Raw genomic sequence first — 12,454 nt, 5'->3', positions numbered from 1 at the left:
AAACATCTATCATCAAAGTTGAACTTCACCTCCTTCTCCAAAAGACTGCACATAGGTCTGGAAATCTTGGAAAAATCCTTGATGAATCACCTGTAAAAACCTGCATAACCAAGAAAACTACGCATACCTTTTACAGAAATGGGAGGGGGCAATTTCTCAATAACTTCTACCTTAGCCTTATCAACCTCCAAACCAGATTTAGGCACCTTGTATCCCAACACTATCACCTCTCTTACCAAACAATGACACTTTTCCCAATTTAGAACTAATTTAGTGTCATCACATCTAGCAAGTATTTTATTAAGATTTTGAAGACATACCTCAAAAGACTTCCCAAAGACGGAAAAATCATCCATGAACACCTCAACAAAGTCTTCCACCATATCATGAAAAATAGCCATCATACACCTTTGAAAAGTTGCCGGTGCATTGCAAAGTCCGAATGTCATGCATTTGAAAGCATATGTGCCATAAGGACAAGTGAACGTGGTCTTTTCCTGATCCTCGGGTGCAATCAAGATCTGGTTGTAACCGGAATATCCATCTAAGAAACAATAATCCTTCCCTACTAGTCGGTCAAGCATTTGATCAATGAAAGGAGCGGGGTAGTGATCTTTCCTTGTAGCATAATTTAGTTTCCCGTAATCCATGCAAATTCTCCACCCGGTCACTGTTCTAGTAGGAATCAACTCATTATTTTCATTCCTTACCACTGTCATACCTCCCTTCTTGGGAACACATTGTACCGGACTTACCCACTTCTTTCATCATAGGATTTAGTCGACATNTCCCGTAATCCATGCAAATTCTCCACCCGGTCACTGTTCTAGTAGGAATCAACTCATTATTTTCATTCCTTACCACTGTCATACCTCCCTTCTTAGGAACACATTGTACCGGACTTACCCACTTCTTTCATCACAGGATTTAGTCGACATTGATGTTGTGCTTTGGGTTTGTGATCCTGTTCCATGAAAATTTTGTGCATGCATAACGTCGGACTGATCCATTGAATATCAGCCATCTGCCATCCAATTGCTTTCCTCCTCCACTTTAAGATCCTCAATGTTGCATTAATCTGTAAATCAGACAATTCTGCATAAAGTATAATAGGCAAAGTTTCATTAGTACCCAAATAAGCATACCTTAGGTGAGCCGGCAGAGTTTTTAGTTCTAACGTAGGGGCTTCTTCTATTGATGGCTTTGGTGGGGGGCCCAACTCGCGATCTAGTGACTCCACTTGAGTCCTACGAGTGTCTACTAGTGCTAAATTTAAGCATGATTCAATCTCTTGAGCTTCAGTGTCTCCCTCTATCTCATGATCCACTAACACTCTTTCTAAAGGATTTTCAGGCACAACTACTTGTGATTCTACTATGCGATCAACCACAGTAATAGCAAATAACTCTTCATAAATAGAAGGCAATTTTAAAGCGCGGTAAACATCAAATACCTCATCTTTATCATGTGCCCTCGTAGTTAGTTGACCAGCTGCTACATCAATCAATGCCCTACCTATAGCCAAGAAAGGTCGTCCCAAAATGAATGGAGCTTCAGAATCGGGTTCAAAGTCTAAGACCACAAAATCTACCGGAAAAATCAATGAACCTACTTGCACTAACACATCTTCTACCACCACCCTCTAGCCTAACAATGGATCTATCAGCAAGTTGGAGAATAACAGTGGTTCATTTTGGACTACCCAATCCAAGCTTTTGATACAAAGATAAGGGCATCAAATTTATACTTGCCCCCAAATCACACAACCCCCGGGTATGAACACTCTGCCCAATTGTAATCTGCATAGTAAAACTACCCAGATCTTTTAACTTTTTGGGTAGTCTGTTTTGGATCCTTGAGCTGCACTCCTCAGTAAGGGCTAGAGTTTCATATTCTGTGAGCCTTCTCTTGCTAGCCACAATGTCCTTCACATATTTAACATACTTCGAGATACCCTGCAAAATGTCAACCAAAGGTAGATTAATGTGAACCTGTTTAAGGAGAGAGAGAAACTTACCAAAGCATTCATCTTCATTCTACTTTTTCAGCCTTTGTGGAAATGGAGGTGGTAATTTTGTTTGAGGAACGGGTACCTCAACATTGGAGCTTTTGACTACCTCTTTCACCTTCTTTTCTTTGTGACTTACCTCAATGTCTCTCTTCTTTGGAACTAGTTCCTCTAATTGCAGCCCACTTCTAGTACTTACTGCATGCAATTGCTTTGGGTTGGGCTCAGTATCACCAGACAGCCCACCTTGGGGACGCAAGTTCAAAGAATTAGCCACTTGCGCAACTTGTTTCTCTAAACTCATTTGGGACATCTGGATGTTTCTAATGTTCTCATCTTGCTTATCTATTCTAGCAATTAATTTGGTCCCTATTTCAGTCATGAGCTTTTGGAGTAGCTCTTCATTGGTCATCCTCCCTTTTGGTGCACTAGGATTTGAGCCTTGGTTAGGATTGTAGTATTGTTGCCCAGACCCTTGAGAACGGTATTGGTTAACCTCTTACGCCTGATTTTGATTTTGGTTACCACCCCATGAGAAGTTAGGATGGTTTTTCCAACTAGGGTTGTAAGTATTACCATAATTTTGTTGCACTCCACCCCTTTGCGCATTACCCACATAATTTACGAAATCCAAGTTTGTCTCACATTGCTTGATTTCATGAGTTCCACTACCACATACCTCACACCAATTTGCTGCCTGTTATACCATGTTTATCGGTGCCTGATTTAGAGCCATTTGTTTAAAATGTAAGGCCATGCTATGTTTCATTGCATCTAATTTGGTATTTATGGCAGTAGCTTGGTCTATATCTAAGATCCCGGTAGCCTTTTGGGTTGGGGTTCTAGACATTTCCCCCTCATACCCTTGGTTCCCTTCATAAAGTTTATCGAGTAAGGCGAAGAACTCTTCACTTGTTATGGATAGGGCTTGTCCACCTGCTGCACTATTAAGAAAAGCACAAGCATTATAGTCTAAACCCTCAAAGAAAGTGTGAGCAAGTACCTCATTGGTTTGCATGTGGTGTGGGCAAGCATTCAACATTTGCTTGAAACGCGCCCATGTTTGATACATATCCTCCCCTTGCTTTTGAAAAAAGTTTATTATCTCACCCCTCAGCTTAGCGGTTTTCTTGGATGGGAAGAATCGACTCAGGAACTTCTTTGCTAGATCATCCCAAGTAGTGATGGAGTTTTGTGGCTCAGAGTCTAACCAACGCCTTGCAACTCCTAACAATGAGTATGGGAACAAAGTCAACCTTACATAGTCTGATGAGACTCCAATTGGGATGTATGTATTGGTAATGTATTTGAAAGTCCTAAGATGTATTTGAGGATCCTCATGGGGGAGACCAGTGAATTGCCCATTAGAATGGAGGATCTGTACCATGCTCTGCTTTAGTTCAAATCTACCCCCCGGTGAAGGTTTCCTAATACTAGATGCCAAATTGGCTGTGAGTGGGACTGCCACATCATGGATTGGTCTTACGGGTACGACAGGCGGTACTCCTTGGTTATTCAGGTTCATTTGGTTATTTTCGTTTTCCGGGTTATTCAAGTTATCTCGATCATCATCATCAAGTTTCCCAGAAGAACTAACCCCAATTCTTTATGTCGTCCTTGATTCGCCATTTTCCTGCGCTGGCGTAAAACTTTTTCAGGTTCGTTGTAGGGATCGGCAAGATCTCCTTTTCGAGCCAGACCTGAAAATCAAGTGCCTATAATAAACAAGCTAAGATCAAGTAATTAATATCCAAATAATCTAATTGTAGACTTAAGAAGATTGAATATGCATTAATTTCTAAGTCCCCGGCAGCGGCGCCAAAAACTTGTTGCTCCTAATTGCACACGCAAGTGTACGCGGCCGTGCAAGTAATATAGATTCTTTAAGAAATGAGTTATTGTTCCCAAGGGACTTATGATCAATATATATTCACTTAACTCTACAACTAAAATCCAAAAAGTAATCTTTTCAAGAGTTGATGATTTATTGTTTATCTACTAATAATTATGCACTAAATGAAGGTAACTAATTGTGAACAACTTTAATATGATGTTTCAAGCAAGTTAAAGAAATTTCAGGGCTGCGGCATATACTGAATATCATGTATCATATTATTGTCTTAGAATTAATCTCAGTTGTCAAGTTACTGGTTTATAGGGTTGATGATATGATCCGGGTTATCCGCCTCTCGTCGCCTACCCCAGTTAGCTATCTAACTACATCGTTGAGCGGAGATAAATAGACTAACTGACGAGCATTTATATTTCATCCTATTTCGTAACCAAGCAAGGTGTTCGTTTGGGCGTCACTCCTAAATACTAATCACCTCAATCTAATGGGTGGACCGAGCTCTCTATATTCTCTGGTTTATCTAATCCCTCCTCTCTCGATTTTAAGATTAGACAATGTATTTATCTTATGGTGATCAAGCATAAAATACTAAAACAAGAATATAGAAGTAACTTATAATGACAACCAAGAATTAATTCATAAAGCCTTAAATAATCAACATTTAATCTGTAGCTACGCCCCAGAATTAGGCTTTTAGCTACTCATGCTATTAGAAAACAAGAAAATACAATAGTTCATGCAATTTCCGGAAAAATAGAAGAGTTAAAAGATCAAACCCTATTACAAAAGTGAATACTTTCTCTTGCACACCCAATAAAAGTCGAATACCCTACAATAGAACCCAAGGGGTCTATTTATAAGTTTAGGAGAATTGGAGACAAAATCTACTTCAACTAGGAATCCTTTTTAACACAACTTAAGCTTGAAAAATCGAGATTCCCTTGGCGTGTCGTGCCTTCTATCGCCCCACGAACATGCTCTAGTTGTATCAGTGTTGGCGCGCCGCACCTCTCAGGGCGCCTGAGAAAGGCCCTAGAATGTTGGGTCTTGGCGCGTCGCGCCTCTCAGCGCGCCTGAGAAAGTCCCCAGAATGTTGGCCCTTGGCGCGCCGTGCCTAGCAGTGCGCCTGGCCCGGGGACCTTCATCCTTAGCCACTTTTCATGCTCTTTTGCATCTCTTTTCTTCAAGTTGACTCCAATTCCTTTGAGAGTTCCTGAAACAACTAATTATGTGTGTAAGTGCAGAATCATCACAAGTTACACCAAAAATTGAGCTAATGACTAGAGATCATTCTTCAATCTAATCGATTCGTGGGCAAATATTGACCACTTAGGAATATAAATATGCCTAAGATCAGGCGGCCAAGGCAAAATTTAGGATACAAAAAAAAAAAAAAAAGTTCACTCTCTGAACTACGTAATGACTTGATCCTCTTCAATGAGGTACGTAGCCAGCTTAGAGTATTATTACTCTAGGTTCAGTCATAAGATAAAAAAAAAAACGTCGCCATGTGAATATCATGCTAATTCTTTCAAATGAAGATTCAAGCTCGCAGATTTTGAGCCAACTTCGAACACAAATCTGTACTAATCCGTAAATCCCATGGACGTGATTTTATATAGATTGAAGATCTCGAAGTTATCTTCCAACAAAAAAAGAAGCTCATTATTCCGATGCCCCTACTCCACGTTATGAATTTTCTTCCACATGTGCGCAAAGCTGAAGAAAGCTGAAGATTCAAGCACACAGATTTTGAGCTGACTTTGAAGACAAATCTATATTAATCCGTAAATTCTATGGGTGTGATTTTTATATAGATTGAAGATCTCGAAGTTATCTTTCCAACAAAAAAAGAATCTCATTATTCCGGCGCTCCTACTCCACGTTATGTATTTTCTTCCTCATGTGCGCAAAGCTGAAAATTCAAGCACACAGATTTCGAGCTGAATTTGGAGACAAATCTGTATTAATCCGTAAATCCTATGGATGTGATTTTTATATGTATTGAAGATCTCAAAGTTATCTTTCCAACAAAAAAAGAAGCTCATTATTCCAGCACTCCTACTCCACGTTATGAATTTTCTTCCTCATGTGTGCAAAGCTGAAGAAAGCTGAAAAGTTAACGTTTTATTGCTATCCTCATATAAATGCTAGCTTGGGGAGTCTTTTTATTTTCAATAAGGAAAGGGGGCTCGTGGAAAGAAACAATTAAAGTTCAAGACGAGGAGTTTCTTATTGAAATATAAGTCACTATTTTATTGCTTCAAAAAAAGAAGAACCATTACACCATAATGAGAGAATTAGAAAATCCTAAGCAAATAAATAAATAGATAAAAAAAAATCTAACTACGGAAAAAGTTTAAAGCTTATGATTTCCTGGCGACTTTTCTCAACTGCCCCTTCTAGCTTGCTTTTCTTGATACTTGTTAATGAGCGCGGTGACCTTCTTTTTCTTGGAAGTCAAGGCTTTTAAGTCTTTCTCCACATTTGCTAGAGTTGCTTGAAGTTTATCCATGGATCCATCCAACTTTTCATGTGACAACTTGCGCCATCGAGATGGTATTGCGCATCAGAGAGTGCCTTTTCATGTGATTCTTTAGTCCTCTTTGATGATCTTAAAGTATCATACTCTGTGTACGACTTGAAGAAATTCTCAACAAGATCCTCCAAAGAAGAGATATCAAGTGTGGTTCGTCGTCGAAGCCACAACTGCAAAAAGAAGAAGAAGGATATATCATGTGTGATTCTTCATCAAAGTCACAACTCTAAAAGAAGATGATCCAAACCGCAATTGTAGAAGAAGATGTACTAAGTGTGGTTCATCGCTAAAGCCGCAATTGCAAAAGAAGAGACACCAAGTGTGGTTCGTCATCAAAGTTGAAACTACAAAAAAAGAGATATCAAGTGTGGTTCGTTGTCGAAGCCGCAATCTGCAAAAAAAAAAGGAAGATATTTCATGTGTGGTTCTTCATCAAGGCCACAACTCTAAAAGAATATGTTCCACGATGCAATTGTGAAGAAGATGTACTAAGTGTGGTTCATCGCTAAAGTCGCAATTGGAAAAGAAGAGGCACCAAGTCTGGTTCATCATCAAAGTTGAAACTACAAAAGAAGAGATATCAAGTGTGGTTTGTCGTCGAAGCCACAACTACAAAAAAAATGAAGGATATTTCATGTGTGGTTCGTCATCAAAGCCACAACTTTAAAAGAAGATGATCCACGTATGATTCGTCATCAAGTTAAGCCACAATTGTAGAAGAAGATGTACTAAGAGTGGTTCATCGCTAAAGCCGCAATTGCAAAAGAAGAGGCACCAAGCATGGTTCATCATCAAAGTAGAAATTACAAAAGTAGATGCATCGTGTGTGGCTGCAAATGCAAAATAAAATGCACCAAGTGTGGTTCGTTGTCAAAGCCGCAGTTACAAAAGAAGATGCACGAAGTGTGGTTCATCTCCACCAAAGCCACAATAGCTAAAATATTACACCAAGTATGATTCGTCGTCAAAATCACAACTACAAAACGAAGATGCATCAAGTGGTTTCTCGTCAATTATGGATTACCCCTCATTTTTAATGGTATGATATTCAGGTTATTTTTGATCCATCGTAAACCTACAAAAAAAAAGGAAAAATTATGTGTCTCACGGTGCCAATTGAACGAAGCTTCAAAACAGCATGGGGAAAATTGTGGCATATGCTCTCGCAATCATCATGATGAATGTAGTCATATATTGACTTAAGAGATTTTTGTTCTTTCTCCATGTAGATGATGACAAAATTCTCAATCAATACGAAAATCAATATGTGGCTCTTCAGCGAAGATGCAGAGAAGTAAACTCATGAAGACTTAAGAGTCTATTTTCTATAGAATCAAGTCGCTCTCCATTCGAGCTCTCCTACGCCAAGATACAAATGTTTTGGTGAGACTCCACAAATCTGCAAAACAATAATGACAGAATTGAAGACCAACTTCAAAAATTAATTCTCGCCAATCCATGAAGAGTTTTACCTTGATTGTTGGATATGTTGTAGACTTTGATGTCTAGTTTATATAGAATCAAGTTGTTTGTCATTTAGAATCATCTGCACCAAGATAGAGATGGTTTGGCTAGACTGCATAGAGCTATAAAAAAAAAAGACAGATTGATAGCAAACTTCAAAAATTAATTCCCATCAATTCAGAAGGGTTTTGATTTTGAATTTCGGATATGTTGTAGTCCTCTGATTCTAGTTTCTGGAACATCAAATGAATCATGATTTCGACAATTCTACAACAGGTTATGAATTTTCTAGCGCAGGTCTGTTGTACTGAAAAATAGTGACGAAATTGAGTTTGATATGCGTCAAGTTGACAATCAACCCTTGTTAGAGCATGTGTATTTGTAGAAATCAAAAGTACATAAATTGTATTCCTACAAATTATGAAAAAACCATATTTGAAATAAAATTATGGTAAATTTTCCTAGGAACCTAATTATGGTAAGTTTCTATAGGAATCAAGTTATGGAAAATTCCATTGGAATAAAGTTATGAAAAATTCCATTGGAATCAAATATGGAAAGTTTTGAAAGACTTCAAAAAAAACATATATGTATAATTCACGAGTACTTCAAGCCTTGTTTTTATAGGTTTGACAAGTTGGACACCGTAACAAGCCTCGAAGCAGGGGGCATTTGCATACAGTGAAATTTTATTGATAAATCCATACTAAATTTGGATTAAATCTTAAATTCATGATACGTTGACCAAGTCAAATTACTGGTTAATAAAGTCGAATTAATATTTAAGTCAAAATTATATGACTTAAATCAAGTCCAAATTACATTTGGGTCAGTCCATAAGTTGACAAGATGAGCCCAACTCATGTTCTTCAAGCCCAGGGGTCAAAATTGCTCGGACCAAAATACCCCTAAAGCCCTAGCTCAAGCCTATATAAAGAGGTCTTCATAAGACCAAAAGAGGAGATACACACACATACATACACACAGAAATACATAGTTGCTCTTCATTGGTGATCTGCAAGTCTTCCGCATACAAAGAAGACTTCGCTCCAAGTGTTGAGCCGCAAGTATTCCGCCAAATCAAGAACATATGTGTAGAGAAGAATCAGGGGATTGCATATCTCTTTAAGAGATTTTATAAAGATTGTAACCTTCGCATTAATTCAAATACAAATATTATTGTTTGCTTGCTATTTTTCCTTTCATGTTTACTGTATTTCAGGATTGAAACTTTAGACGCTTACAGGTGGTTAGTTTTTTTTCGAAGATTGGAAAAGAAAAAAAGTAATTTAGTACTTGATAGACAATTTTAAGATATTAATAAAAAAGGATGGACTAATTTTTACAGAAACTTTTATCTCTAAGCTATTTTTTAAAATATCATAAAGATAACAGTTTGAATGTCTTTTCTTTAAGAATATATCACTAAATTGATTGTTTGGTCATTTATTTTATATGTAAAAATAGCAAAAAAAAATAATTAATGAGTAGTTTACGAAATCAATTCTTGAAAAAAAAATATACGAATTCATCAGTAAATTTTGAATATTATTGCATATAACATAGAATCTGACGACAATTTTAGATAGAGAAAATATTTCTAAATATTATTGCATATAACATTAAGTTAATATGAGCATATAAATAGTAATAATGTATTATTATAATTTTTTTTTTTAAAAAATTACCATAAGAAATTTTATAAATTATTCTTAATTTAAAAATATCCGCGCAACGCGCGGGCACGTATACTAGTAATTAGTAAAATTACAAGAACACATTTTTTGCATCAAATACACTTTTGCACTTGAGTTATTATGATAAGGATAAGTTAAAAGGAAAAAGGAAGGGAAGATGTATTCTGAAGCATGGTATGGGTTGATGGAACTTTGTAATGTTTCATTTTATTGCTTTATTTGCTATGAATCAACCCCGGCCCGACAGGAACTTTGACGTCACAAAATCAGTTATTGGGCCAAAAAGGTTGATTTGGGATCCAGGCCTAATTAGCAACTAATTTAAAAGGAAGAGAAGTTAGAAAGAGAGGTTATGCGTATTATGAAGAAAATGTCTTTTCCTCTCATCTTCTTTCTAGAGTCTTAACTTCTCATCCCCATTCTTATTTGTGTCTTTAGTTACTTGTTATTTCGGTACTTCTNTTTGGGATCCAGGCCTAATTAGCAACTAATTTAAAAGGAAGAGAAGTTAGAAAGAGAGGTTATGCGTATTATGAAGAAAATGTCTTTTCCTCTCATCTTCTTTTTAGAGTCTTAACTTCTCATCCCCATTCTTATCTGTGTCTTTAGTTACTTGTTATTTCAGTACTTCTCGTTGTAATTCAAGTGTTGTTATTATAATTTGGTTATCAATGAATATAGTGTTTATGTATTTGTATTGAGAATTCGGGTTTGTTTCATTGGTGCTTTCATTGAGAGGTTTCTCTAATGGAGGACCAAAAAGTAGTCAAGGATTTCGTTGATGATTCAATCAAAGAAATGAAGGATTCTATCTCTAAAGATCTCACTGAATTTCGTTCAATGTTGCTGGAGGCTTTCGGGGAAAATGCCATGTATTTTGATAAATGTTCATGGGTAACTAAGAATATTGAGGATCATCTTGATTATTTATGCATGGAGTATGAGTGTGGCATATCAGCAATAGAACCACACAAGGTGCGTACGATGACTAGAGATACTATTGAAACACATTTCCCTACTGATCTTGAACATCATGTTACCCCGTGTGATGTGGCCAATGACTATGCTGTTGTTATTGAAAATAATGACAAAAATGAGAGAAAGACCTCACTTATCATTCCTATAGAAGATAATGTGATTTTCGAGTTTTACCCATTCCTTTTCTCCCAGCCCTGTTGGTCATTGATGCCTGAAGATTTTGGGGGTCTAACATTGCCTGATGATTTTGGGGATCTAACATTGTGTGTGAGCGTAAAAAATGGCTTAACCCCTTTCTATTGGTTTGACACTGGGCAACATACTTCTCAGCCCAAACACAACTTGAGAATAGGTTGCTCACAATTTGCTACTCAAAATGCTGGTGAGCCACATCCAAGGGTTCTTGCTATCAAGGTAACAACTTATTGTTATTTATTGCCTCAACAACCTAAGATGGATCTTTATGTTTGGGATCCAGGAATTAGTTCCAAATTCTAGGTTGTCACAAGTTCTATAGACAGTTTGGAGGTGTTAATAGTGTTTGAAGTAATTGAAAACAAATGGAGTTGTTTATGTGCAAAGTTATCGGACTGGAAGTAGTTAAGTAGAGTTGAAATAGGTGTTGAGACCTTTAATGCCATGTATTTTGATAAATGTAAATGGGTAACTGAGAATATTGGGGATCATCTTGATTATTTATGTATGGAGTTTGAGTGTGGCATATCAGCAATAGAACTCCATTCTTACGATAACAAGGTGGAAACCGAATTTATTATATCAACAATATTTTTGTGCAAGATTTTTTAGTACCAATTGAGGGTTGTACGAAGGCAGAACAAATGGATGACGTTGAGTTCTCCTTATTTTGTGTGCAATATTCTCATGAAAGCTCTATACAGCCTTTTGCCAAACGACAATTTTGAATGGAGCATGACTCAACCTAATTCTTATTCCTCACCAGGTTTCGTTGTTTCTCTCACCTTTGCAAATCGTCCATTTGATCCTAGTATACATGATATTCCTCTATCTTATGGTGCCAATGAGAATATGTTTCGAAATACTAGTTTTGTTTCTACCTATATTTTAGTAGTGTGGGGTGAACAAGTTTATTGTCTTAGGCGGAAACATTTAGGCACTGCTGCGTTTGAATATTTTATTTGTTTCTTGGATCCTCTCTTAGCACTCAATTCTGTTAGCTTGGATGTGAGCACGGGTTATATTAGCTGCAAGCAACTAGAGAAATGTGAATTTGGACCAAAGTTAATTTTTACTAATGCAAGTGTTGATGCTCGTTGATATGATTATGCACGTCTCTGCAAGGTATGTAGCAAGCAAGAAGTTTCTCCCTTGGCGGACATGTAAGGAATCATCTAAAAAGTATGACCTTTTTCTACCCATGGTGGCTATATGGTTTATGGGGGCTCGGAGTTGTCTGAACTCTTCCCCATATCAGTGCTCAATACTACTCCCAAAATATATTAGCTCAATATGTTTAAAAACATAACTTTGTGGTGTGAGATAATTGCTCAAAACTTAGCTCAAAGGCACTCTTGGAAATCAATGCTTCCTCTTTTGCTTAACTGTGAAAGCATTTACTCTTTACTGAAAAACTAGTTCAAAGGCTCTACTGAAAAACTAGCTCAAAGACTCTTTACTGAAAAACTAACTCAAAGGCACTTTTAGAAATCAAAGTTTCCTTTCTTGTTTAAATGTGAAAACATTTACTCTTTGGGAAAACATAGTCCCGATATACTCTTTTTGAAGAAATGAACTTCAATCTTTACTCTTTACTCAACTCAAAACTCAAGTCTTAAAACAAAGTTAAAACGTTTGTAAAAGACCTTTGGAAAACTCTAAGAACTTCTCTTGACTTGACTCTTAATTTCTCTTGACTTGACTCTTGACTTCTCTTGACT

This window comes from Solanum stenotomum, chromosome 11 (genome assembly GCF_019186545.1).
Source record: "Solanum stenotomum isolate F172 chromosome 11, ASM1918654v1, whole genome shotgun sequence".
NCBI lineage: Eukaryota > Viridiplantae > Streptophyta > Magnoliopsida > Solanales > Solanaceae > Solanum > Solanum stenotomum.
This window is presented reverse-complemented; position numbering follows the sequence as displayed.